This window comes from Eleutherodactylus coqui, chromosome 8 (genome assembly GCF_035609145.1).
Source record: "Eleutherodactylus coqui strain aEleCoq1 chromosome 8, aEleCoq1.hap1, whole genome shotgun sequence".
Lineage (NCBI taxonomy): Eukaryota > Metazoa > Chordata > Amphibia > Anura > Eleutherodactylidae > Eleutherodactylus > Eleutherodactylus coqui.
In genome coordinates this window covers 85,644,905-85,668,707 of record NC_089844.1, presented here as the reverse complement: position 1 = coordinate 85,668,707, position 23,803 = coordinate 85,644,905, and the positions used below count along the sequence as shown (strand labels likewise).

The following is a 23,803-nucleotide window of genomic DNA, read 5'->3' as shown; positions in this document are numbered from 1 at the left end:
GCCCGCTACGGATAGGTAAATGCTTTTAAATTTCTATTTTCAGCGCTCACGTCCGCGGGGCAGGAGGGACCCGCTGCAGATTCTCCATGTAGAATCTGCAGCGGATCTGATTTTCCCCGTGGACATGAGGCCTAAGAGTTTTTCTCCAACCGGCTCAGATGTAACAAGGGTGCTATTACATGTGGAAATTTTTCTAAAAGCTTACACATCTATAACAAGCTAGGTCTATCATGGTGCCACACTGTTGGAATTCTGGAACATCTGCTTGTAACGTGATCAGTTGTTTCCTTATGTGCCATCACTAGAACATAGCATATAATGAAAAGAGCAACAATGGGAAACATTTTATTGAACTTTTCAAAAAAACTGTTTGTAGTACTCAAAAATTGAAGCAGGTATATTTATTTAATTTTATTTCTGTTATTCATTTATATAGAGCATAGATATTTCTCAGTACTATATACATTGTCCTCACTCAAATTGGGCCCTGTCCCCATGGGGGATCACCATCTATATTCACCTATTAGTATGTTTTTGGAGTGTGGAAGGAAATCTGAGTATCTGGAGGAAGTGAGTATAAGCACAGGGAGAGCATACAAGCTCCATGTGATCTTGCCTTTGGTTGGAATCAAACCCAGGACCCCAGCGCTGCAAGGCAAAAAAAAACTTCTTCAAATATTTGCATGGATTTCTTTCCAAGAAAGTATTTTTCCTTGAAGTGTTCCCATCATGATAATGATACAATCAATAATAATATTACACTTAGGAGATATAGCAATTTTCTTTGCCTGTTGCATTCTCCTAGGAAGTCATATGGGTGTTTTACAGTGAACCTGTCATCACCTTTAAGCTGTGTTTCAAAATCACAGGATGCCCCCTTAAAGCATTGTGTCCCCATGAAGTTGGCACTGGCCAGCTGCCTGTTCCCTCACTTTTGAGCCCATAACATAGTTTTAGAGGCTTAAAGATGATGACAAGTTACCTTTAGGGTACGTTCACATATAGCAGAAATGCTGCAGCATTTCCACGACAAAATCATAATGAAATCAATGGACGTGCGTAAATATACAGGGCGTGCATAAAGATAAACCTGCATATACTCCCTGTCAGGGGCGTACCTAAGGGCTCAGGGGCCCGGGTGCAAAAGTTCAGCTCGGGGCCCCCCCTTGCGCCTCCACCCCACACTCCCCCGTACCTAGATCGTGCTGCATACGTGATCTCCCCCTTGGCGTAATTTTTCCAAACATGACGCATTTCCTGCACATGAACATTTGTTTGTAGCCCTGCAGGCCACTCTCACACACCACTTTGTACCGCTATTAGCACGGTGTCCCGAGCGCCGTACTAACCGCGGTACAACACTCCCAGAGATTTTAATGAGCTTACTTAAACCTGCGCTCGAACACGGTGTTTCTAACGCTGTGATTTTAGAGAGCTGTCTGTTCTATTTTTGCGTTGTCGTGGTTTTTAACACACCTCCTCACAACGATTGAGGGGGAGCATTAAAAAGCGCCGTCAGACGCTGTAACCTGTGTTCAAAAACGCTGCTCAAAATCCTGGTAAAAATGCCACGATTTCAAGCTGCGTTTTCTGAACACGTGTCTATCCATCTATCTATATACTATTTATCTATCTCATATCTATCTATATACTATTTATCTATCCCATATCTATCTATATACTATCTATGTATCCCATATCTATCTATATACTATCTATCTGCTATCTGTATACTATCTATCTATCTATACACTATCTATCTAACATCTATCTATCTAATATCTATCTATCTAATATCTATCTATCCCATATCTATCTATATACTATCTATCTATCCCATATCTATCTATATACTAGCTATCTATCCCATATCTATCTATATACTAGCTATCTGCTATCTATATACTATCTATGTATCCCATATCTATCTACCGTATATACTATCTATGTATCCCATATCTATCTATATACTATCTATGTATCCCATATCTATCTATATACTATCTATCTGCTATCTGTATACTATCTATCTATCTATACACTATCTATCTAATATCTATCTATCTAATATCTATCTATCTAATATCTATCTATCCCATATCTATCTATATACTATCTATCTATCCCATATCTATCTATATACTAGCTATCTATCCCATATCTATCTATATACTAGCTATCTGCTATCTATATACTATCTATGTATCCCATATCTATCTACCGTATATACTATCTATGTATCCCATATCTATCTATATACTATCTATGTATCCCATATCTATCTATATACTATCTATGTATCCCATATCTATCTATATACTATCTATGTATCCCATATCTATCTATATACTATCTATGTATCCCATATCTATCTATATACTATCTATGTATCCCATATCTATCTATATACTATCTGCTATCTATATACTATCTATCTATCTCATATCTATCTATCTACTATCTATACACTATCTATCTATATACTATATCTTTACACTATCTATATATACATTATCTATCTCATATCTATCTATACATTATCTATCTCATTTATCTATATACTATCTATCTATCTATCTATCTGCTATCTATATACCATCTATCTATTCATCCATCTATCTATACACTATCTATCTATATACTATCTATTCATCTATCTATATACTATCTAGCTATCTCATATGAGATAGATAGCAGATAGATAGTATATAGATAGATGGATGAATAGATAGATATGGGATAGATAGATAGTATATATATAGCAGATAGATAGTATATAGATATGGGACAGATAGATAGTATATAGATAGCAGATAAATAGTATATAGATAGCAGATAGATAGTATATAGATAGATGGATGAATAGATAGTATATAGATAGACATGGGATAGATAGATAGTATATAGATAGCAGATAGATAGTATATAGATAGATGAATAGATAGTATATAGATAGATAGATAGTATATAGATAGCAGAAAAATAGAATATAAATAGATAGATAGTGTATATATATATATATATATATATATATATATATATATTTATATATATATATATACACACATACATACGATAGATAGATAGATAGATAGATACATTGTAGATATATAGATAGATAGATAAAGGAGGGAGACAGACAGACACATACATATGCACTTACCCCAGGGCCCGGTCCACTTCTCCTTCATGTGACAGCAGCAGCAAGCCAGCAATTCAGAAGCTTCCCGTTCAGCAGGGGGGGGGGAGCACATGATCCCCTGTCATGTGACTTCTTCCCTCCTCCCCTGCCGTCCCATATGACTTCCTCCTTCTCCCCTGCCGGCCCGCATATTAGGTATTTCAGCCGCACTTAAGCAGTTTAATATATCTCCAAAGGGGGGTGTGTACCCAACAACCAATCAGGTCGCTGGAATCGCTCACTGCTGCTTAAGTGCGGCTGAAATTCCAAATATGCTGCCGGCCCATGTAAATTCCTCCTCTTTCTCTCTGCTCTGCCGAGCCTTCCTCTCACGCTGGCCGTTCCGGCTGCCGCATGATGAGAATTTTGCTGCAGTTAGAACGGTCAGAGATTAATGCACTAAATGTGCATGTTGGTTATGCAGAGGGCAGCCTCGGGGCCCCCTGAGCGCAGGGGCCGGGTCGCTATGGCGACCCCAGCACCCCCTAACGTTACGCCTATGCTCCCTGTACTTATGCACACAATCAATGGGATTTCTTGCAGCCTTTTTTACCTGGGTAAACAGACTGCTGATAGGCAGAAAACACAAGGAAACAGCGTATTTTGGCCCCTTAATATGCTACATATTTACATAGTGTAATATGCATATGCCTGTGCGAATGCACCATTATTCTTAGCACATCTAATTAAAATATTTCCATGTAAACAACAATGAAGTTTGTTGTATAGGATGGGCCATGAAATATTAGCCGGCACCACACTTTTATGAAAGCTGTCTAGAAAGAAAATCATTGCTGCCCACAACACCCAATCACAGCACAGCTTTCATTTTGCCTCATCAGTAAAAGAAATGAAAGCTGCGCTGTGATTGGTTACTATGTGCAACAAAGACAGATTTTCCTATAGACAGCTTTCATAAGAGTGAGGTGTCGGCCTACTTTTTCAGGGCCCACCCTGTAGATGCTATGGTGATCATGAGTGAGTGTGAGGCATAGCATGTAGTGACATATCGCATGCAGATGAGGGCAAAGTTATTTTGATAACAGACCGCACCACCTCAGGCTAAGATGTACAGTACTGTTAAAGGTTTTAGGCAGGTGTGGAAAAAATGCTGTAAAGTAAGAACACTTACAAAAATAGAAGTGTTAATAGTTTAGTTTTGCCAATTAACAAAATGCAAAGTGAATGAACAAAAGAGAAACGTAAATCAAATCAATATTTGACCACCCTTTGCTTTCAAAACAGGATCAATTCTTCTAGGTATATTTGCACACAGTTTTTGAAAGAACCCAGGAGAACTAATCACAGATCTTCTGTGGGTGTAGTTTTGCTCAAATCCTTCTGTCTCTTCTCAGACAGACTGGATGATGATGAGATCAGGTGTAGCGGTTTTAGGCACCAAGATGGAGCCTCAGGTGTAGCAGCCACAGGTCTGAAGAGTAGTCAGGGAAGAGTTAGGAGTCAGCAACGGGAGGTCTCGGTTTGCAGTATAGATAGATGAGGTGGGTAGCGTAATCAGAAGGGAAGCCAGAAGTTGGTATCAGGAGGTCTTATAGCAATAGTAGAGGAGCAGGCAGAAGTGGAGCTTGACTAATGCTATGGAGCAGAATAATCAGGCGCTGGTGCAGTGGCAGTGTCAGGCTTTTATAATGAGCCCAATCAGGAACAGAAGTGGGTTCAGGACCAGGAGGCAGGAACTAGAAATCTTGAATTATGGAACAAGGCTGAGAGTCATGGAGGAGAACTGTCCACAGGCTGCGTGGCTAAGCAGTGAGAGCTACTGACTGGAGCACAGGAGGTCCCCGGTACAATTCCTGACATCAGGGCTCTGTGGGGGCCATATCATCACTTCCAGGACTCCTTGTTCTTCTTTACGCTGAAGATAGTTCTTAATGACTGTATTAGCTTATTTTGGGGGTTGTTGTCCTGCTGCAAAATACATTTGGAGCCAATCAGACATTTCCCTGATGGTATTGTATGATGGATAAGTATCTCCCTGTATTTCTCAGTATTGAAGACGCTATTAACCCTCACCAAATTATCAACTGCATTTGCTTAAATTCAGCCCCAAACTTGCAAGGAACCTCCAGCATGTGGCACTGTTGCCTGCACTCATTATTGTACCACTCTCCTTCAGTGAACAAACTGCCATCTGTTACAGACAAATATTTCAAATTTTGACTCATCAGTCCAGACCAACTGCTGCCATTTTTCTGCACCCCAGTTCCTATGTTTTTATGCATAGTTGGGTTGCTTGGCCTTGCTTCTACATCAAAGGTATGGCTTTTTAACCACAATTCTTCCAAGAAGACTACTTCTGGCCAGCTTTCTTCGAACAGTAAATGGGTGTCCCTAAATCCCACTAGTTTCTGCCCCCTCTGAGTTGATGGCACTGCTATACATTAAGCATGATGTGTCTTTGATCTGCTGCACCAAGTTTCCTTGGCCGACCACTGCATCTACGGTCCTCAACATTGCCTGTTCTTTTGTGCTTATTCAAAAGAGCTTAAACAGCACAACTTGAAATGAGTCTGCTTTGAAATCTTTGCCTGGAAGAAACCTTGCTGTTGCAGTAGAACTTCCTAGTGTGTTTTATTGCTGTGCTCAGCCTTGCCATGGTGTATGACCGCTGACATAAAACTGTCTTCCACAACCTCACCTTTGTATCAGAGTATGGCTGTTCCTTACCCAGTTTTAAGCCTCCTACACAGCTGTTTTGGTTTCAGTCGCTGACTGTATTTCAACCTACATATGAAAATGATGACCATTATCACCTGTTTGGTATATTTGGTTAATCATACACCTGACTATAATCCCATAAAATTCCTGACTTTGTGCAAGCGTGTCAAGATGAATTGATGCTGTTTTGAAGGCATCCAAATATTTTATTTAAATTTGATTTAGATTTTTTTTTGTTTATTCACTTAGCATTTTGTTAAGTGACAAAATAAACTCTTAAAACTTCTGTCTGTGAAAGTATTCTTACTTTGCAGCATTTCTTCCACACCTGTCTGAAACTTTTGCACAGTACTGCACATATGTTAGATTGAATGATCAAGGCCATCAAATACTTCCAAGATGGAAAGAGTAGACAGAAACAACACCACAGTTTAATATGTAATTGAACCCCAAGTGCCTTGAATGGGTGAAACTTACTACTCTGCATCTGTGGAAAAATTTGGAAATCTTACAAGTCAGCTATGGATGTAAACACCATTGGAAGGCTTTTTTTTCCTAGTATGTTTGTAAGTCTGCCATATGCTCCACTAAAAAAGCATGTTAATTACTGAAGATAAATTACATCAAAAGAAATGCAAACTGCTACAGATTGACTGAGCTGTTGATCAACAGGACATTACTCGTGTGTTGAGGGAATATTCATTTTCAAATCTGCCAAAAATGTACAATCATTTTAAGTGCACTTATTTTCCAAAGATATATCAACAGATAGACAAAAAGTAAAGTGGTATTTATAATTTCAAACAGCTCCAAAAATATACATTTTTAAAATTAATTGCAAAGCCATAGACAGAGACATAACTGTAGGAAGTTAAAAGGTAAGACCTAAAGGATCCCCTCCACCACATATAAAGTACTAGTATAATGAAGTGCAAAAAAATCTGGGGTTCTGTTAGGCACCCTGTCCACGGGCATTGCGGTATCCTGCGGCGGATCACCTCCATGGGAGCCATCGCCCGGGAGCAGGAGCAGGAGCCGGCAGACGGATCTCTGCTGTCAGCCTATCTGACAGATAGGCTGACTGCGGAGAATCACAGCAATTTGCAGCATGCTGCGAATTGCCGGCTGCGAGCGGGAATCGCAACGATTCTCTGCTCGTGGACACGGGGCTGGCACTTTCCATAGCAACGCTATGGAAAGCTTCAGACAGCGTGATTCGCCGGCAATTTACCGCCGGTGAAATCATGCCCATGGACAGGGGGCCTTACAGATTTTACCCTGGGTCCTAGGAGCTTCAAGTTATGTCTGTGGACATACAAGTAAAAGCAAATGAGCCTTTCAGAATTACTTGCATTGATTACTAATAAAACGTGGTCTGAGATAATAAGCAAAAGGTTTTTTAATTAAAATTTTGTATTTATTCATAATATAACTAGCCCCCCCGTATATGTAAGTGAGCTAGTGTTACCTTGGTTAATTATTTATTTCTATCTGAAACTCCTGGCTTCTTTTTCCTCAGATGGTCATGTGATATCAATTCTGGACACCTCAGTTCTACTTTGGGTTATACATTCAGTTTCTAGTCAGTTTCTCATTCTGTGTGATGCTATTACATGGACCCTACCACAGAAACTGCTAGAGGGAGCACAGAGACTCCTGTCATAGTTCCATATAATGATCACACTGCTCCTGTCACACAGTTGTAATAGGGGAGATCACAGCTCATCCTCCTGACTGTATACTTATATTCTGTAGCTTATATTGGTGAATACAGATGGCAATGATTAAACTGTTAACCCAGCAGGCAGAAATTATACAGCCTCTAGCCAATGTGCCGATATATCATGAGATTGATTTGAAAGTGAAAGCAAAAATTTCACCATCAAGATGGTGCCTTATATACATCAGACAGGAAGCTGCATTGTGTGGAAGTGACTCCATTTTTGCTGGAGTGGCTCTTTAAGGAGATGAGATTGGAAGCGTGGGATTCACAGGTGCTTTGTTCATTAAATAAAGGCACACAAAATGTGGTTACTGACAAATGTGTTCTTCTCAAAAAAGACTGGCAAGCGTGAACCATGTCTCAATGTAAACAGCTTTCGGAATACCTCAAAGAACATGTAGGGAGAGAATACAAAAGTATTGTTTGCAAGTTATAGGTTTTGTTAGATTGTGTTTGTCTATAATTGTGACTTAGATGCCAATCGGACCATAATTTATTACTAATCAATGCAGAAATCCAGGTAATTCCCAATGGTTTGATTAGTTTTTCTTGCAGTCGTAAGGGTTATAGAGTATCAATTGAAACTGGACTCTACATCTCATGGGGCTTGCAGGGCTCCTTGCCACATAGGAGCACAGGTTTGCACTAGTGTATCTTGGGCCTACCAGAGGAAATGCTTCTGAGGTCCAACAAGCATCCACAGAAAACATGCTCATGCAAGAGTAAGACTACAGACAGTGCAGAACAGGCCCTGGAGCATGAGTGGCCCCAAAGAAATGTCCCCCATATAAGGAAACCAATACAGATTTTGCATTGGAACAAGTAATATAACTGCTTTCTAAACTATACTGTCAGCATACTGTCAATATATCCAGACTTGTTATTTATGAATGCATTTTATAAAAATGAGCACAAAAAGAGTCAAATTGAGTCCAAATCAACTTCGAATTGTGACGTTTACTGCTGGACCTTTGGGTCTCGTTATTGTGTCAAAGTTTGTGATCCTCTGGCATTTAGGTGAGCCAGTCCAATTCTGGAGGAGCGCTAAAACTGATTGATGACAAAATGCAATTACATAATGTTCATTTCATAGTTATTTTAACACTGGGATGGAGCCATCGTGATAGCGGGAGCTAATAATACTTTGATGCGTAACATATATGGAATCTATCCAGCATGATATCATCATATATGACACATTATATCATTAGTGAGTAGGTGGTGGTTCTATAATAGCTTTGCACCAGGAATAAACCTGGGTCAGACAAAGAATGAATCAACTAATATGAGAATAACAATCATGTACAACATCCCAGCAGTATAAAAAAGTAAAATTAAGATTATGCTTGGCAGATAGAGGCAAGCAGCAGCTGAAGTGATAGAGAGCCATATGTTTCATGCTGTAAATGCTTTTATATTTTAGCTGACTGCTCGGTGGAGGAATTTACATATTAAAAGGTTGTTGACTTTCTTTATCTTCGGCAAGATATTTAGGGCAGATTTGTCAATGTACAATCTCCAGTGTGTGGTGGAATTACAGCACTGTGCAAAGTTTCAGGCAGGTCTGGAAAAAATGTCGCAAAGTAAGAATGCTTTCCAAACTAGATGTGTTAAAGGAGTTGTCCGAGTTGTAACCCCTTCCCTATGCAGTAAGAGAACAAATGGTGATATACTCACCACTCCTCACTTAGGCTGTGTCTCGTGACAGTGCTTGATCCTCCTCTTTGGTCTCTGTTGATAGCTGCAGTCCCACCCAATTTATGGGACGTCACGCAGGCTGCAGCCAATAATAGAACTCGGTACTCAATAGCTGAGCTCTGTTATTGGCTGCAGCCCATGTGATGTCCCATAAAATAAGAGAAAATGCAGCTGTCAGAGACTGAAGCAGAGGACCAAGCACCATCATGGAACATATCACCATTTGCTATTTTAATTTATGGGGAAAGGGTTGTCCCCAGATGTTACAACTCGTATAACACCCTTAATGGTTTATTTTTGTCAATTAACAAAATGCAAAGTGAATGAGCAAGAGAGAAATGTAAATCAGTTCAATATTTGGTGTGACCGCCATTTGTCTTCAAAACAGCATTAATTTTTTTAAATACACTTGCACACAGTTATTGAAGAAATTTGGTGGGGAGGTTGTTCCAGGCATGCTGGAGAACAGACCACAGATCTTCTGTGGATCTAGCTTGCTCAAATCCTTCTGTCTCTTCATATAATCCCAGAGAGACTTGATGATGATGAGACTCTATGGGGCCATACCATCACTTCCAGGACTCCTTGTTCTTCTTTGCACTGAAGATAGTTCTTATTGACTGTGTATTTAGGGTTGCTGTCCTCCTGCAGATCATATTTGGAGCCTGACATCTCACTTTTGATGTTGTATGATGCTAAGTATCTGCCTGTATTTCACAGCACTGATTAATCCTGACCCCAACTCCATTTGCAGAAATGCAGCCCCAAACTTGTAAGGAACCTTCGCCATGCTTCACAGTTGCCTGCAGACACCTAAACAGTGCCTGGAAGAGACCTTGTGGATGCAGTATAACTACCTAGTGTGTCTTTTTGCTATGCTCAGTCTTACCATGGTGTATGACCTGTGCCATGAAACTGTCTTCCACAACCTTACCATTTAAGCCCCCTACACAGCTTTTTCTGTTTTAGTTACTGGCTGTATTTAAACCTACATATTAAAATGATGGTTAATTGTACACATGCCTACAATCATACAAAATTCCTGACTTTGTGAAAGTCATCCCATGAAATATTCTATTTAGATTTGATTTAGATTTCTCTTTCGTTCATTCACTTTGCATTTTAGTGATTGACAAAATAAACTATTAAAACTTCTATTTTTGAAAACATTCTTGCTTTGCAGCAGTTTTTCAACACCTGTCTAAAACTTTTACACAGTAATGTACATTAAAAAATAAGGCATTTGGGGGAAATACCATATTTATAAACTCCTTATGCTGCTTTATTCAACATTTCCAACCTGACCTTTGTTTTTGACAGCAGCACGTTCACAAACCGGCATTTATAGTTGGAGATAATGATCATTCATCTATTTAATGTGTCATTTGAGTCATAATATGTGGTCCTAATTATGAGACATACCCTATCTACATGCTCTATCAGAATAAGGACGCAGAACTTATGAACTTAGGAAGGGTATTAGTGTGTCTTGACGCCACCAGGAAGTCCTGGTGGAGACAAGACTGACAGCTCTGTCACACCACCTGAACCTGATAGGCTGTATAGCTATCTCCCCAGCAGGTCCTGACAGCCTACTAAAATTGTGCTCTCACCTCCTGGCTCCCGGCATTGATACAAGATTGTGGCTGCTGCCTGCAGGGGTGGCTCCCGGCAGCTGTTTATTCCCCTGTGGCTGTAAGTTTCCACCTGCGGCCCCGATGCTGCTGCTTTTTGGTTGGCAGTTTTGCGGAGGTGTTCGTTATTCCCCAGACAGGGCAGTATCCTTGTGCAGTCGCGGCTCCCGTCCCCTATGCAAGCCTCCCGGCTGCAGCTGTATACTCCCCGGCGGCTGTACCGTCGCACGTGCGCTCCTTGTACCTCCCCCGGTGTTGACGGTCAGAAAGCAGCACTGACAGCCGGCTGGCACATCTCACTGCTGCTAGCGTTCGCGCGGCTGCTCATGCAGTGCGGGAGAAGGAAGCAGAGACAGTTGCAAATGTGAGCGCTGCTCAGCGGCAATTCCGTGTATTGAAGGAGGACAGTTTTGGCACCACTGGCGGCCTGTATGGGTATTACACAGCATACTGCAGGACAGTATGCGGAGCTGCGGAGGGGTGTATGGCTGTTATTGTATGTTGCCATCCACCTTCCAGGACATTGCGGACTTGAGCCAATGGGAAGCTAGGGGTGTGACAGGGGCGTTCCTGCATGGAAGACCTGTCAAACCCCTAGCTTCCGGTGGCGTCAAGATACACCAATACCCTTAGGAAGTCCACGTATTGCAGCAGCCACTGATGGGGTAATGTCCGCTGATTCATCTCCATTAAGTAAAATACTTAAACAGCAACTATTGACTCTTAAGTGCCGAAAATGGTTTCTCGTACTTTTTATCCCCCATCTACCTTACTTATGGGAGGTTCACACGGTAGTGACCAAACTTTGGGGTGGGACACTATGACACTGCTTGATCTGATAGCATGGGATTAAAGTGAAATTCTAGGTGAAATTAAGGGAGATAATGGGAATCAGTATGGACGTGTTTTGTATTTCGTGGATAGGATGTAAGTAAAACAGCAATTCTCATGGAATTTTTAGATTTGAGCATGTAAAGTAGTGAAAAATGCCTCTATATTTTTACAACAGTATCTTTTATTTGTGTGTATTGATACGTGATGTGTAGGTGCAATGTATAGGTGCAATGGATTGTGAGGTGGTTGCATATGTAGGCCAGGTGGAGTAATGCCAGAGTTTTGCTATAGCAGTGCCATACTGGCAGGTGTCAGTGTACAGGAACTAGAGGTGTCCAATCAAGCTGCCCACAAGACATGTCTAATCAAGCTGCCCACATATCCAATGGGTTATATATATATACCAGTCTTGTCCTGATGTGGGCAGACTAGTTGATGATCAGAGCAAATAGTAGCAGAAAGACACAGTTCAGACTGCATAGGTCTGGGGGCACAGCGAGGATATGTCCATAAGAGTGTTAGGCCATTGAGTTGCACAGCATGTATCCATGTTCCAGCTGAAGAATGTTCTAGTATAAAGTCTAAGCTGTCCTACCTTCCATATGTGACTACCAGTTCTGTAAAATTACAAGCTAATACATCTAAGGGGTGTGTATCTAATTGAAGGGGTTTTCCAAGATAAAACTTTTTTTTTTTAAATTGGTCCCCCATGGTACAACATGGCAAAGGAGCTGATACTCAATTCTACGTGATCCGCATGTGTTCCCCACTGGTGGCTTTGGGTCTCCTCACTGACGTGATGTTCGCAGGCTGCATTCAGCCTGTGCAGACCTGTAAGTAGGCTGCTGCAGCCAATGTCGGAGCTCAGCGATGATTGCTAAGCTCTATCATTGACTGCAGCAGCAGGTGTATTGGACATTATAGGCTTACTACAGACTGGAAGCAAAACAGCAGTGCAGAGACCCGATTCTGCCAGCGAGGGACATGCAGGGAGCAGACAGAGGTGAGTATCAGCTCCCTTTAAGTCTTTATACTGGAATGTCAGTTAACTCTTTGACCAATCTCATCCTTTGCTGCTTAGTAATGTATGTTAGGTCATTTAAAAATCCAATTAGAACTCGACATGCAGAAAAAGCTAAAAAATGATTTGAGCAGGGCTGGACAGAGTTGGGGCACCTAATGAATATCTATAACCAGCCATTTTAAATAAATCATCACTGTTCCTAATGTGAAGCAACCATGTAAAGTCTTTCTGTTAAAACTCAAAATCGTGATTTAGGGGTGCTATGACTTCCTGTTCCCCAGAGTTGGGCCTTGCTTCACCCCTCCTACCTCTGTAAATCACAATGTAATTTGATTGACAAAATCTAGAATAAATATACTGCAAAATTGTGACTTTTTTGTGTGAAAGATCCTAGTAGGGCCGTAATGTAGCTTCTCCTTTTACAGAGTCTACAGAAATGGATGGACCATATGTCCTCCAATAGCTTTATTCAGATGAAGAATTACCCTGCTAGTTAATGTTATTATCAGCAGAAATGTTCTTGCTGTTTTGTCATTTCCTGACTACTAGTTAGTTTTTGGGGCACTTGCTATACAACTGATCCATTAGAGTAGGTCAGTTGACCACACTGCCTCTCTTTAAATATTCCTGGCTTCTGCAGTGTATGGTTGGTTACAGCATAAGCTATGCGCATAGAAAAATTTTATTCATGATATGCTTCTAGTATCTTGTTTCTAGCCTTGCTTTCTTTTCATCAGTGAGGATTTATTCCTGTGGTTATTCCCAGTTCAGTTCTTGCTTCTTCACCTACTATATGTTGTTTTGCTTTTCCCTATTTGTATCTGTCTTTGTCCTGCTTCTTAGGCCTCATGCCCACTTGCATGCACGGATTCCACTGCTGAATCCCGCGGTGGTATTCGTGTTTGCCCGAGGACATGAAGAGGAAAAGACAGTTTCTTACCTCTCCAGATCCAGTGCGGCTCTCCTCTGAGTAGGACGGATCTTCTTTCTTCAGCACAGCAGATGCATCCAGGAGAGCCTGGTGCCACACCCAGCACATGAGCAGTGCTTTCTTTTTTGTTTTTTAATCTCCTGCTTTCCCGCAGATCCATGGCACAGCCACAGTGACAGCTGCGGATGTGCCACAAAAAAAAAAAATCACATCCGCATGCTTTTATTTGCCATGCAGATGCTAATGCATCCCTATGGGCGGCAAGAGGTGTGGGTCTCCCACGCAGGAGACACATGCAGATTTTATAATTAAAATCTGCCCATGGACATTGGGCCTTAGTTCAGCTCCACAGCGTTTGTTTGCTTGTTTCTTGTCTAGGGGTTTTCATGCCCTTTCATTGTTTGTCAGGGTTAGTGTTTCAGACAGGGTTTCCATTAGGGATATTTTTAGGGGCAGTGGTGTCTGGTGTTAGGGTCAGCATCAGGGTAAGAAAATTGAGGAAAAGTTAGTGTTAGGGTGAGTTATTGTCAGTTTGTTATCACCTGTTCACCCTCATCCATCTGATTAATTATCTGACTATCATCACCAACATCAATTTGTGACATCATCTGATTACAATCACCATTCTGTTCCTGTCATCTATTGGTGATTTCCTATTCTTGCATTTTTGCTACCTATTACTATTAATATGTGCTTCATATTATTGCTCATTTGACTGCCCAGTTGTTACATAATTTGACCCTACTATAAGTCCAAGGGGTTTCTTAGCAGTGGAAAACACTGCTAGTACCCAGGACAGGCGACTGCTATTGGTGAAGTCAAATTTTGTCATCTTGTGTCCAGCCAGTGTCGTTACAATTAAAAAAAATTATATCAATCTAGCTCGATTCATCCGAAAATACACAAAGAGAATGTTTTAGTGACAGATGCTCTTTAAGACTGAGCAACAGTTCTGTTTTTTTGCCTTATGGCTCAACACAACATGAAATAATGATCGAACTTGATGGACTTTACTAAGGATGTGCATATATGCAAATGTACAAGCCCACCTTCCCCAATACGCTGGTTCTGCTTAATTTTCATAGCCCATATTGTGCATTTTACTTAAAATCATTAAGTTTCTCTCCAGGGAAGCGGTCTTATATCCCTTGTGATGTAATTATCATAATAGTTACATGACTTTCCTAATTCATTTTCCTACCAGAGCTCCAATTCTGCAACAGTATATCTCTCATAAATATCTTTTATTTCCGCCCACTAATCCTTGGTGACTAGTCAATGCCACAAATTGAAATGATGCAGGGAGCTCAGAGGTTTAGAGAGGAAAATCTGTCACAGCCGCAATAAATGGGTAAAATGTTATTGGAACAGGTGTGTTTTGCCTTTGAAAAAGCATTCAGGCATAAGAAGATGTTAGAGCAGCTGCTAAATGTAAATGCTGAAATCATGCCAAAAATGATTTTTTTTCCCCCCTCTTTCATGTTTTACGTTTATTCTTTAGTCAAATCACAGTTGCATTAACCAAACTGATCGGGAGTTTTTTTTTCCTATATCACCAACCATCATATCCATTGTCTCCAATTATATGCCAGACCCATTTCGTCAGAATTGTCTAAAAACTTCTGAATAAGTAAACTAATGAAAGAAAAAAATATTTTTCTGTGAGTTTTAAACTTGGAGTGTTCATACGTAACACTTTTACATACACATTAGATATAGCAGGCACCAGCTGGCAACTGTCAATATCTCATTATTGCAGATGGTAGAACTGATTTGCACAGGTTCTAGAGTTGCAGTGAATCAAATTGAGCTATATATTGGCAAATCAATGGAAATGAGAATTTTCTCCTCTGTAGAGGTGGTAGGATCAACTTGCCAGTTTGGGATTCGTAGCGATAATGATTTGTGTACTTATACTACTTAACTTTCACATTTCTACTCATTGTTGTGGCTTTATAATGCAGTCCAATAAGATACTATGAAAACGTGCAATTTGTAGTAATATCCTCACATCAACATAAGGAAATGTCATATACTACAGGTATAGAGAGAATCCAATGGCACCATGTATAGGGGTGTGTTTGTCTGCAAATACATACATTTATAGAAGGATAGATACAGTTGCAATCCAAATTATTCATATACACCCCCACCCCTCTTGCAAATGAGGGCTCTCTCACACGAGCATCTTTCTCGGGTGTATCTCCCATGCAAGGAGCACGCAGGAGTACACAGTACGTTGCGTACTGCTGTATGCCGATAAATCCCCATACAGAGGCGTAACTTGAAGCTCCTAGGCCCCGATACAAAATCTGTAACAGGGCCCCCAACTATAATGCTTTTTTCATAGTACTGGGCTCCCCATATGGAGAAGAGGCCTTAGGGGCCCCATAAGGCTCCTGGGCCCGGGTGCAACCGCATCCCCTGCACCCCCTATAGTTACGCCCCTGCCCATACACTATCTTGGCATGTATGTGCGTGTAATACACGCCAAGATAGAGTAGGTTGCATTCTGTTTTTGCATACATGCATTTCGCGAGACAGAGGAGGACGCCCTCGAGACACCCCAGGTGGAAAATGGTGACAGAGACCCTGTGGGTTATGAACCCTGAGATCATGCATGACCAGAGCTGTTTGCTGTGATTTGTAGAATAAAGCTTGTGGAAGCCTGAACTACAAGTGATTCGAGTCTCCTGAGCCTTTCTACACGTGGTGCCAACCATCCTGAATAGAGATGAGCGAACCTACTCATTTAGGGCGTTTTTGCACTCGAGCACCGCTTTTTCCGAGTAACTGACTACTCAGACGAAAAGATTTGGGGGGCGCCGGGGGTGATCGGGGGGTGGTAGAGGGGAGTAGGGGGGTTTGGAGAGAGAGCTCTCCCCTGTTCCCCACTGCTACCCCCCGCTCCACCACGCCGCCCCCCGGCACCCCCCGAATCTTTTCGTCCGAGTAGTCAGTTACTCAGAAAAAGCGGTGCTCAAGTGCAAAAACGCCCTAAACGAGTAGGTTCGCTCATCTCTAATCCTGAATGTAAAGATGACAATCGTATAAGCAAGTAATCCCCAAGTTGCCACTATATATTACTATAACATTCATCCCTCCCTTTAACTTAATCTAAGAATTTCATCTTAAATACCCATTCAGTAACACACAGTACTCCTTAGATCACGGGTGTCAAACTCATTTTCACCGCGGGCCACATCAGCCTAATGGTTCCATTCAAAGGACCTATTGTAATTAAGACTGTATAGTAATAGTGACCCCCCATAGTGGCCCCAGCAGCAATTGTGATCACATAGTGGCCTCAACAGTAATAGTATCTCTCATAATAGCTTCCGTAGTAACACTGTCCCCTATAATTGCCCCAGTAATAATGAGTCACCCCCATAGTAGTCCCAGTAATAATAGTGATCCCCCCCCCCCATTATCCTCTGTGTGGGCAACAACCCTACAGGCATTCCACTCACCCAGCCTGCAGCCCCAGTCCAACGGCAGCCATTGCATTGCTGAGGGTAGCTTCACACTAGCGTGTTTTTGTGCGTGCGTACGCACGCACAAAAACACGCTTGTATTTGCAGCATTGCATTCCCTATGGTGCATGCACATGTCCGGGCTTTACAGGCGTGTGCCTGCAAAGATAGGGCATGCGTGCACCATTCGGAATGCATGCATTGTTTTCAATGAAGCTGCGGCTGCTGCACCATTAAAAACAATGCTCTGCTGGCACCCCTGCATTTTTTTTCCAGGGAAGGGCTTATATGTAAAGCCCTTCCCTGAAAAAGAAAGATTTTAGTGTAAAAAAGAAAAAAATATATATATTATATATACTTATCTGTTCGCCGCTGCCATGACCCCCGCAGGGATGAGGAACACATTTGCCGCATGCAGATGTTTCTTTTATCACCGCTAGTCAAAAGAATTTTCTGCTGCTGCATCTGCCACATCTGTGACAGATGCAGCAGAGGAATTCATCAATTCTTTACCGCAGCTGTCAGACATGTCAGCTGCGGTAGAGGATTCTGTTTTTTTTTAGACCACGTTTACTTGATTTTCAGGGAAGGGCTTATATTTAAAGCCCTTCCCTGAAAACAATTGCCGGCAGTAGAATCCTCTACCGCAGCTGACATGTGTGACAGCTGCCGTAGAGAATTAAAGAATTCCTCTGCTGCATCTGCCACAGATGTGGCAGATGCAGCAGCAGAGAATTCTTTTAACTAGCGGGGATGAAGGAAACATCTGCCGTATGCGGCAGATGTGTTCTTCATCCCCGCAGGGGTCACGGCACCGGCAGACAGGTAAGTATATTTTTTTCAGCCCTTCTCTGAAGAAGAATGCAGGAGTGCCGGCAGAGCATTGTTTTCAATGGAGCCGCCGGTAGCAGCCGCGGCTCCAATGAAGAGAATGCCTACTTTTTTTTTTTTACACTAAAATATTTCTTTTTCAGGGAAGAGCTTTTAGGTAAAGCCCTTCCCTGAAAAAGAATGCAGGGAGCTGGCAGAGCATTGTTTTCAATGGAGCCACCGGCAGCAGCCGTAGCTCCGTTGACAATCAGCACGCAGCTGTGTTCACGCGTGTTTTTGCTCGTACCTAGGTGAGCACGTATGTAGGCACCTAAGTACGCACAAAAACATGCTCGTGTGAACCCACCCTGAGGGCGCCCACCCACTGGCGATTTTTTTCCCTGCGAAATTCGCAGGTTTTTTTTCTCTGCAGGGGTCTATGGGATTTGTAATGTTAAAATCGCGATTTTGCGGTAAATTGCAATTTTGCGCGATCGCGATTTTAACATTACAAGTCCCATAGACCCCTGCAGAGAAAAAAATGCTGCGAATTTCGCAGGGAAAAAAATCGCCAGTGGGTGGGCGCCCTGAGTCTGCAACCACTGACCTCTCTTCTCAGCATCTGCACTGTGTACAGGATGGCACACAAAGACACCAGGGAAAAGAGGTCGTCAGTATTATACTCTGCAGCGGCTGCTGCCAGACCAGAGCTGCAGGTTCGGTAAGTGGAATACCTGTTATTTCGCTGCTTGGCCAGTGGGCCACACAAAATGAGGTGGCTGGTTGAATTTGACCTAGCGTTTGACATGTGTGCTCTAGGCCGCATTTAGACGAGCGTAAGCTTACCGCATATTATGTGCTCACTGTACGCACGTGTGATACACACTAATTCACAGGCAATAGAATACATTGCCTTATACTGTTTCGTTCACATTTGCGTGTATGCATGGCGTAATACACAAGTGCAAAAAGAATGCAGCATGTTCTATTTTGTCATGTATTATGCGCAGAAGAGCCCATTGTTCTCTATTACATTGCGTTTAGGAGGTGTATATACGTGCAGTCGTGAAGCGGCAGCATAGGAAATTTAAACAAAAAAATAGAAAGACCATTAGATACGCTGTCATGCACTGAACAATATCACTGCCATATGCGGCAATAGACCGAGTCACCAGCGACTCCACAGCGGTAAAACCCTGCATGATTTTTGAGTTCCAGCGCTGCTTTCTCTCACAGACACATTGCCGCCATTAGCGTTTTCTCGCACGTTTTTTTTTTGCATGATTTAGTTGCGATTTTCTCATGAGTAAGACAATAGGAGTTTCTAATGTTAAAAAACGCTTCGCATCACGCGAAAATCGCAGTTCGTGCTTTGCAATGTGATGAAAAGGAGGCTCCATAGGGAAACATGGGAGATAAAAAAAAGCGAAACATAAAAAGATAGGACATGCTCCAATTTTTTTTTTAACTCCACATCACATGATTGAAACCATCGCAAATGGGAAGAATTCTGTGTTTTCACTCACTCTCTCATCGCACAAAAAATTTGTGATTTCCTCGGAAGCTTTACTCGAACATATGCGCAAAAATGCTTGCCCCAGCGAAACGTGTTTGCACATAAATGAGGTTAGATGAGGTACATTTGCGCACGTGTCTGTGTGTAGTACTGTACTTTTTGTGTATGCAGGGCTAGCTCACGCGCCACACACCCTTTCGATGAATTAAAAGGCTATTTAGCCTAATGAGGCCCAGTTGTGTTCTCTCATCCTCCCCCCAGTTTTACAGTGTTTCACGCATCCCCTTGCGTATTTGCGCACCTCCCATTGACTTCTTGAGGCCTTTGCTGTGCAGAATGCAGAAAGAAAGAGTAGGTCCTACTTTTTTCCCTTTACAAATACGGTCGTGTGAAGCCGCCCTGAGTATGAGCTTCTACCCTGTTTTCCTAAAAATAAGACCCTGTCTTATATTAATTTTTACCCCAAAAGAGGCACTAGGTGCTATTTTTGGGGGATGCCTTATTATACTCGGTCCAGGTCCCTCCTGCTGCTCTTCGGAGCTCCAACGCGCTTCTTGCAGTCCTTGGCCGCCCACAGATGATCATTTGCTGGCTACAGGCTTCATAAATCCCACCTCCAAGAAGCGATGGCTCTGATTGGTTCTTACGGACTGCTCAACCAATCAATGCAGCGCTTGATGAGGCAATGCAATGGCTGTGATTTGTTCATCAAGTGCTGCATTGATTGGCTGAAGAGCAGTCAAAGAACCAATATCACAGCCATCGCGTTGTGGAGGCAGGATTTATGGATTGGCTGAGTCGTAGCATTTCCGAGCCTAATAGGTAATGTATTCCTTTTTTTTTGTTATGCAGCTAGGGCTTATTTTCAGGGCAGGTCTTATTTGGGGGGAAACAGGGTATGTCCTGAGCATGCAAAGCAAAATTAAGTGAAAAAATATCCAAGCCCTAGAGGGAACACACTGAGCATGCTCAAAGGCCGAACTGCCATTCGTGGGGCTGATTACATCATCCCACATCGAGATTGGCCGTATAGGAGGGAGGCGCTTTATACGATTGGATTAAGGACCTGTCCCGCATCGTTAGCTTTCTCTTCATTGGCCGTTCAGCATGCAGTGTCTCTCAATGGTCAGTCAACTAGAAGAATCCCTCCCTCATGTTATATAACAGCTGTCATGGAGGTGGATGCGCCTCTAATTACCCCTGAGGAGGCCTCTAATAACCCCACAACCCCTGAGGACGCCACTATGTTGGCGAAACATGTTGGGGGGAGTTTCTATGGTTCTTTTAGCTCAAACACGCAGACCTGGCGATATTATTCAGGTAGAGTCATTAGTCTGCAGCGGTGACCTGCTGGGTATATTATATGGCTGCTGGCTATTTAGGAGGGCTCTATAAAGCACAATATTCAGCATATTGCAGCAGCACTGAATTATATTAGAGGTGACTTGGTGCTCCCAGGTTTGCTAGGCAGGTCTTTGCATTTTTATTTTCTCTACCTCTGGGCAGCTTCACACAGGCGATTGTGATATCGTCGCCAGAAACTCACAGCAAAATCCTGTCATTTTACCCGTGATTTTTGAGCATCAGCTCTGTTTATTCTCACAAAAGCATCGCTGCTGCTTGCTATTTTTCTCCCGCGTGATTTTGCAGCAATTTTCTTGCGTGAAAAACAATAGAGGAGTCTAATATTAAAAAAATGCATCACACAAAAATCGTAAGTTTGTGCTTTGCGATGCGATAAAATGAATGAGTGTGATTGGTTCGTTAAGTGCTGGCTCTTATTGGTTCTTGAGCGTCACATCTTAGCCAATCACAGCCAGCGCTTCCTGGAGGTGGGATTAAGGAGATGTATGCGGCGAAGCCAGACAGCGCCTCTTTAGTGATGTTTTGGTTTTTTCAGGCAGCTAGGGCTTATTTCAGGATAGGGCTATATTTGAAGCCCTCCCCATTCCCGAAAATCTTGGCAAAAAAGCGCACAAAGTCAAGCAACTTTGCAGCGATACAAAATTGTGATATCGCCGTGAGAAAATGCAGCAATATCCCACAGAGCAGCGATGCAATATCACAGCGAATTTCTTGCAGGGATATTGTTGTCACCCGTGTGAAAGAGGCCTCAGGGCTTATTCAGACGACCGTATATCGGCCGGGTATTCACGCTGGCCGATATACGGCATCTCTCTCTGCAGGGGGAGGAGGCTGGAAGAGTCGGGAGCAGTGCACTGAGCTCCCGCCCCCTCTCCGCCCCACTATTTGCAATGGGAGGGGGTGGAGCTAAGGTGTGGAACTTAGCTCCGCCCCCACCCTCCTCCTTTCATTGCAAATAGTGTTGAGGGGCGGAGATGAGGCGGAGAGGGGGTGGGAGCTCAGTGCACTGCTCCCGAATCTTCTAGCCTCCTCCCCCTGCAGAGAGGGACGCCGTATATTGCCCTACGTGATTACCCGGCCGATATACGGTCATCTGAATAAGCCCTAAGACTGTAGGGGTGCCCCAAGCGCTACCCAATTGTCAATTTATATTTGCCTAAGAGGAATAACAGAGGAACAGCACAACAGAGTTCTAAGAATAAATGCTCCAAAATTGTCATTTCATGGGGAATACAAATATTTACTAAAACCTTTCAGGATAGTCTATAAGCCCTCTTTAACCCCTTAAAGACTGCCCCCCCCCCTTTTTCATTTTCAGTTTTTCCTCCCCAGTTTCAAAAGGTCATAACTTTTATTTATCTGTTGACATAGCTGACTGAGGGCTCGTTTTTTTTTTTTTGTGAGACGAGTTGTATTTTTCAATGGTACTTTTAAAAGGGGTAGTCCAGGGTTAGAAGAACGTGGCTGCTTTCTTTCAAACATAGCACCGCCCTTGTCCATGACTGGTATTGCAGCTCAGCTCCCATTCACTTCAATGGAGCTGAGCTGCAATACCAAACACAACCCTATAGAGTAGGGTGGTGCTGTATATGGAAGAAAGTAGTCATGGTTTCTAACCTTGGAAATACCCTTTAACCCCTTAATGGCCTATTTTGAGCTTAATGACGCAACGATTTTTGGCGGATTTTCTTCTCCATTTTTCAAAAGTCGTAACTTTTTTATTTTTCCGTCGATGCAGCCGTGTAAGGGCTTGTTTTTTTGCGTGGCGAACTGTAGTTTTTATCGGTGCCACTTTTGGGTACATAGACTATATTGTAAAATTTTATTATTTTTTTTATAATAGCAGGAAGAGAAAATGCATCAATTCTGCCATAGATTTTTTTTTTTACAGCGTTAATCATGCAGCATAAATGAGACATTCCATTTTTTCTGCGGGTCGGTACGGTTACAACAATACCAAAATTCTTACATTGATTTTAGGCTTTTCCACTTTTCTGCAATAAAACCCCTTTTTTTTGGGAAAACTTTTTTTTTTTCTAAATCGCTGCATTCAAAGTCCTGTAACTTTTTAATTTTTTTATGTACAGAGCTCTATGAGGGCTTATTTTTTGCGAGACGAGCTGTAATTTTAATTGGTACCATTTTGGGGTACATACGGCTTTTTTGATCACTTTTATTGCGTTTTTAGAGAGGCAAAATGCTAAAAATGTACATTTTGCCTCAGTTTTTTAGCATTTTTTTAACACTTTTTTCCATGCACAGTCAAAAGCATGTGGCCCTTATTGTACGCGTCGATACAGACGCGACAATACCAAATATGTGGGGTTTTAATTTTTTTATCTTTTTTATGCTAATTTGAATAAAAGCATAAAAAAGGTTTTTTTTTACATTTTTCTTTTTTATTCATTTGTCTTTTTTTTTTTTACACAATTTGTGTCCCTTTGGGGCACTTACAGTACAGCACTGATGATCGCTGTGATAAGGCATGGCAGGACTAATGCCCTGCCATGCCTTATTGCTTATACAGCGATCACAGGCTATGGCAATACAGGACGCAAGTGTCTGGCATCCTGTTGCCATGGCAACCAGCCGGGCTCTCTGTGATTATGTGAACCCCTCCCGTGCCGTGATCTACATAGATCGCGGCAGGGAAGGGGTTAACATTGGGGGGGGGGGAGGCCGGCTATGACTGACAGCCGTCTCTCGCTGCGGGATAGCGCGGGATCATAAGTAATCTCGCGCTATCCCCAGGATGTAAGTTTACACCCTGTTGCAGGAAGTACCCCGCTGCCCGACGTAAACGTACGCCCTGGAGTGGGAAGGGGTTAAAACTGTAAAAAATTTCTAAGTGGAGTGAAATGGAAGAAAATGCAATTCTGCCATCTTTGAGTGGGTCTTGTTTTTATGTGCCTGACAGTCGTATTGTGTAAAGGTA

At 42.2% G+C, this 23,803-nt stretch overlaps 1 protein-coding gene across 1 annotated transcript in view; it reads left to right on the top strand.

Annotated features, from left to right (window-relative positions):
* Positions 1-23,803, top strand: part of TANK (TRAF family member associated NFKB activator) — a 197,314-nt gene that overhangs the window by 78,587 nt on the left and 94,924 nt on the right. The window lies entirely within an intron of this gene.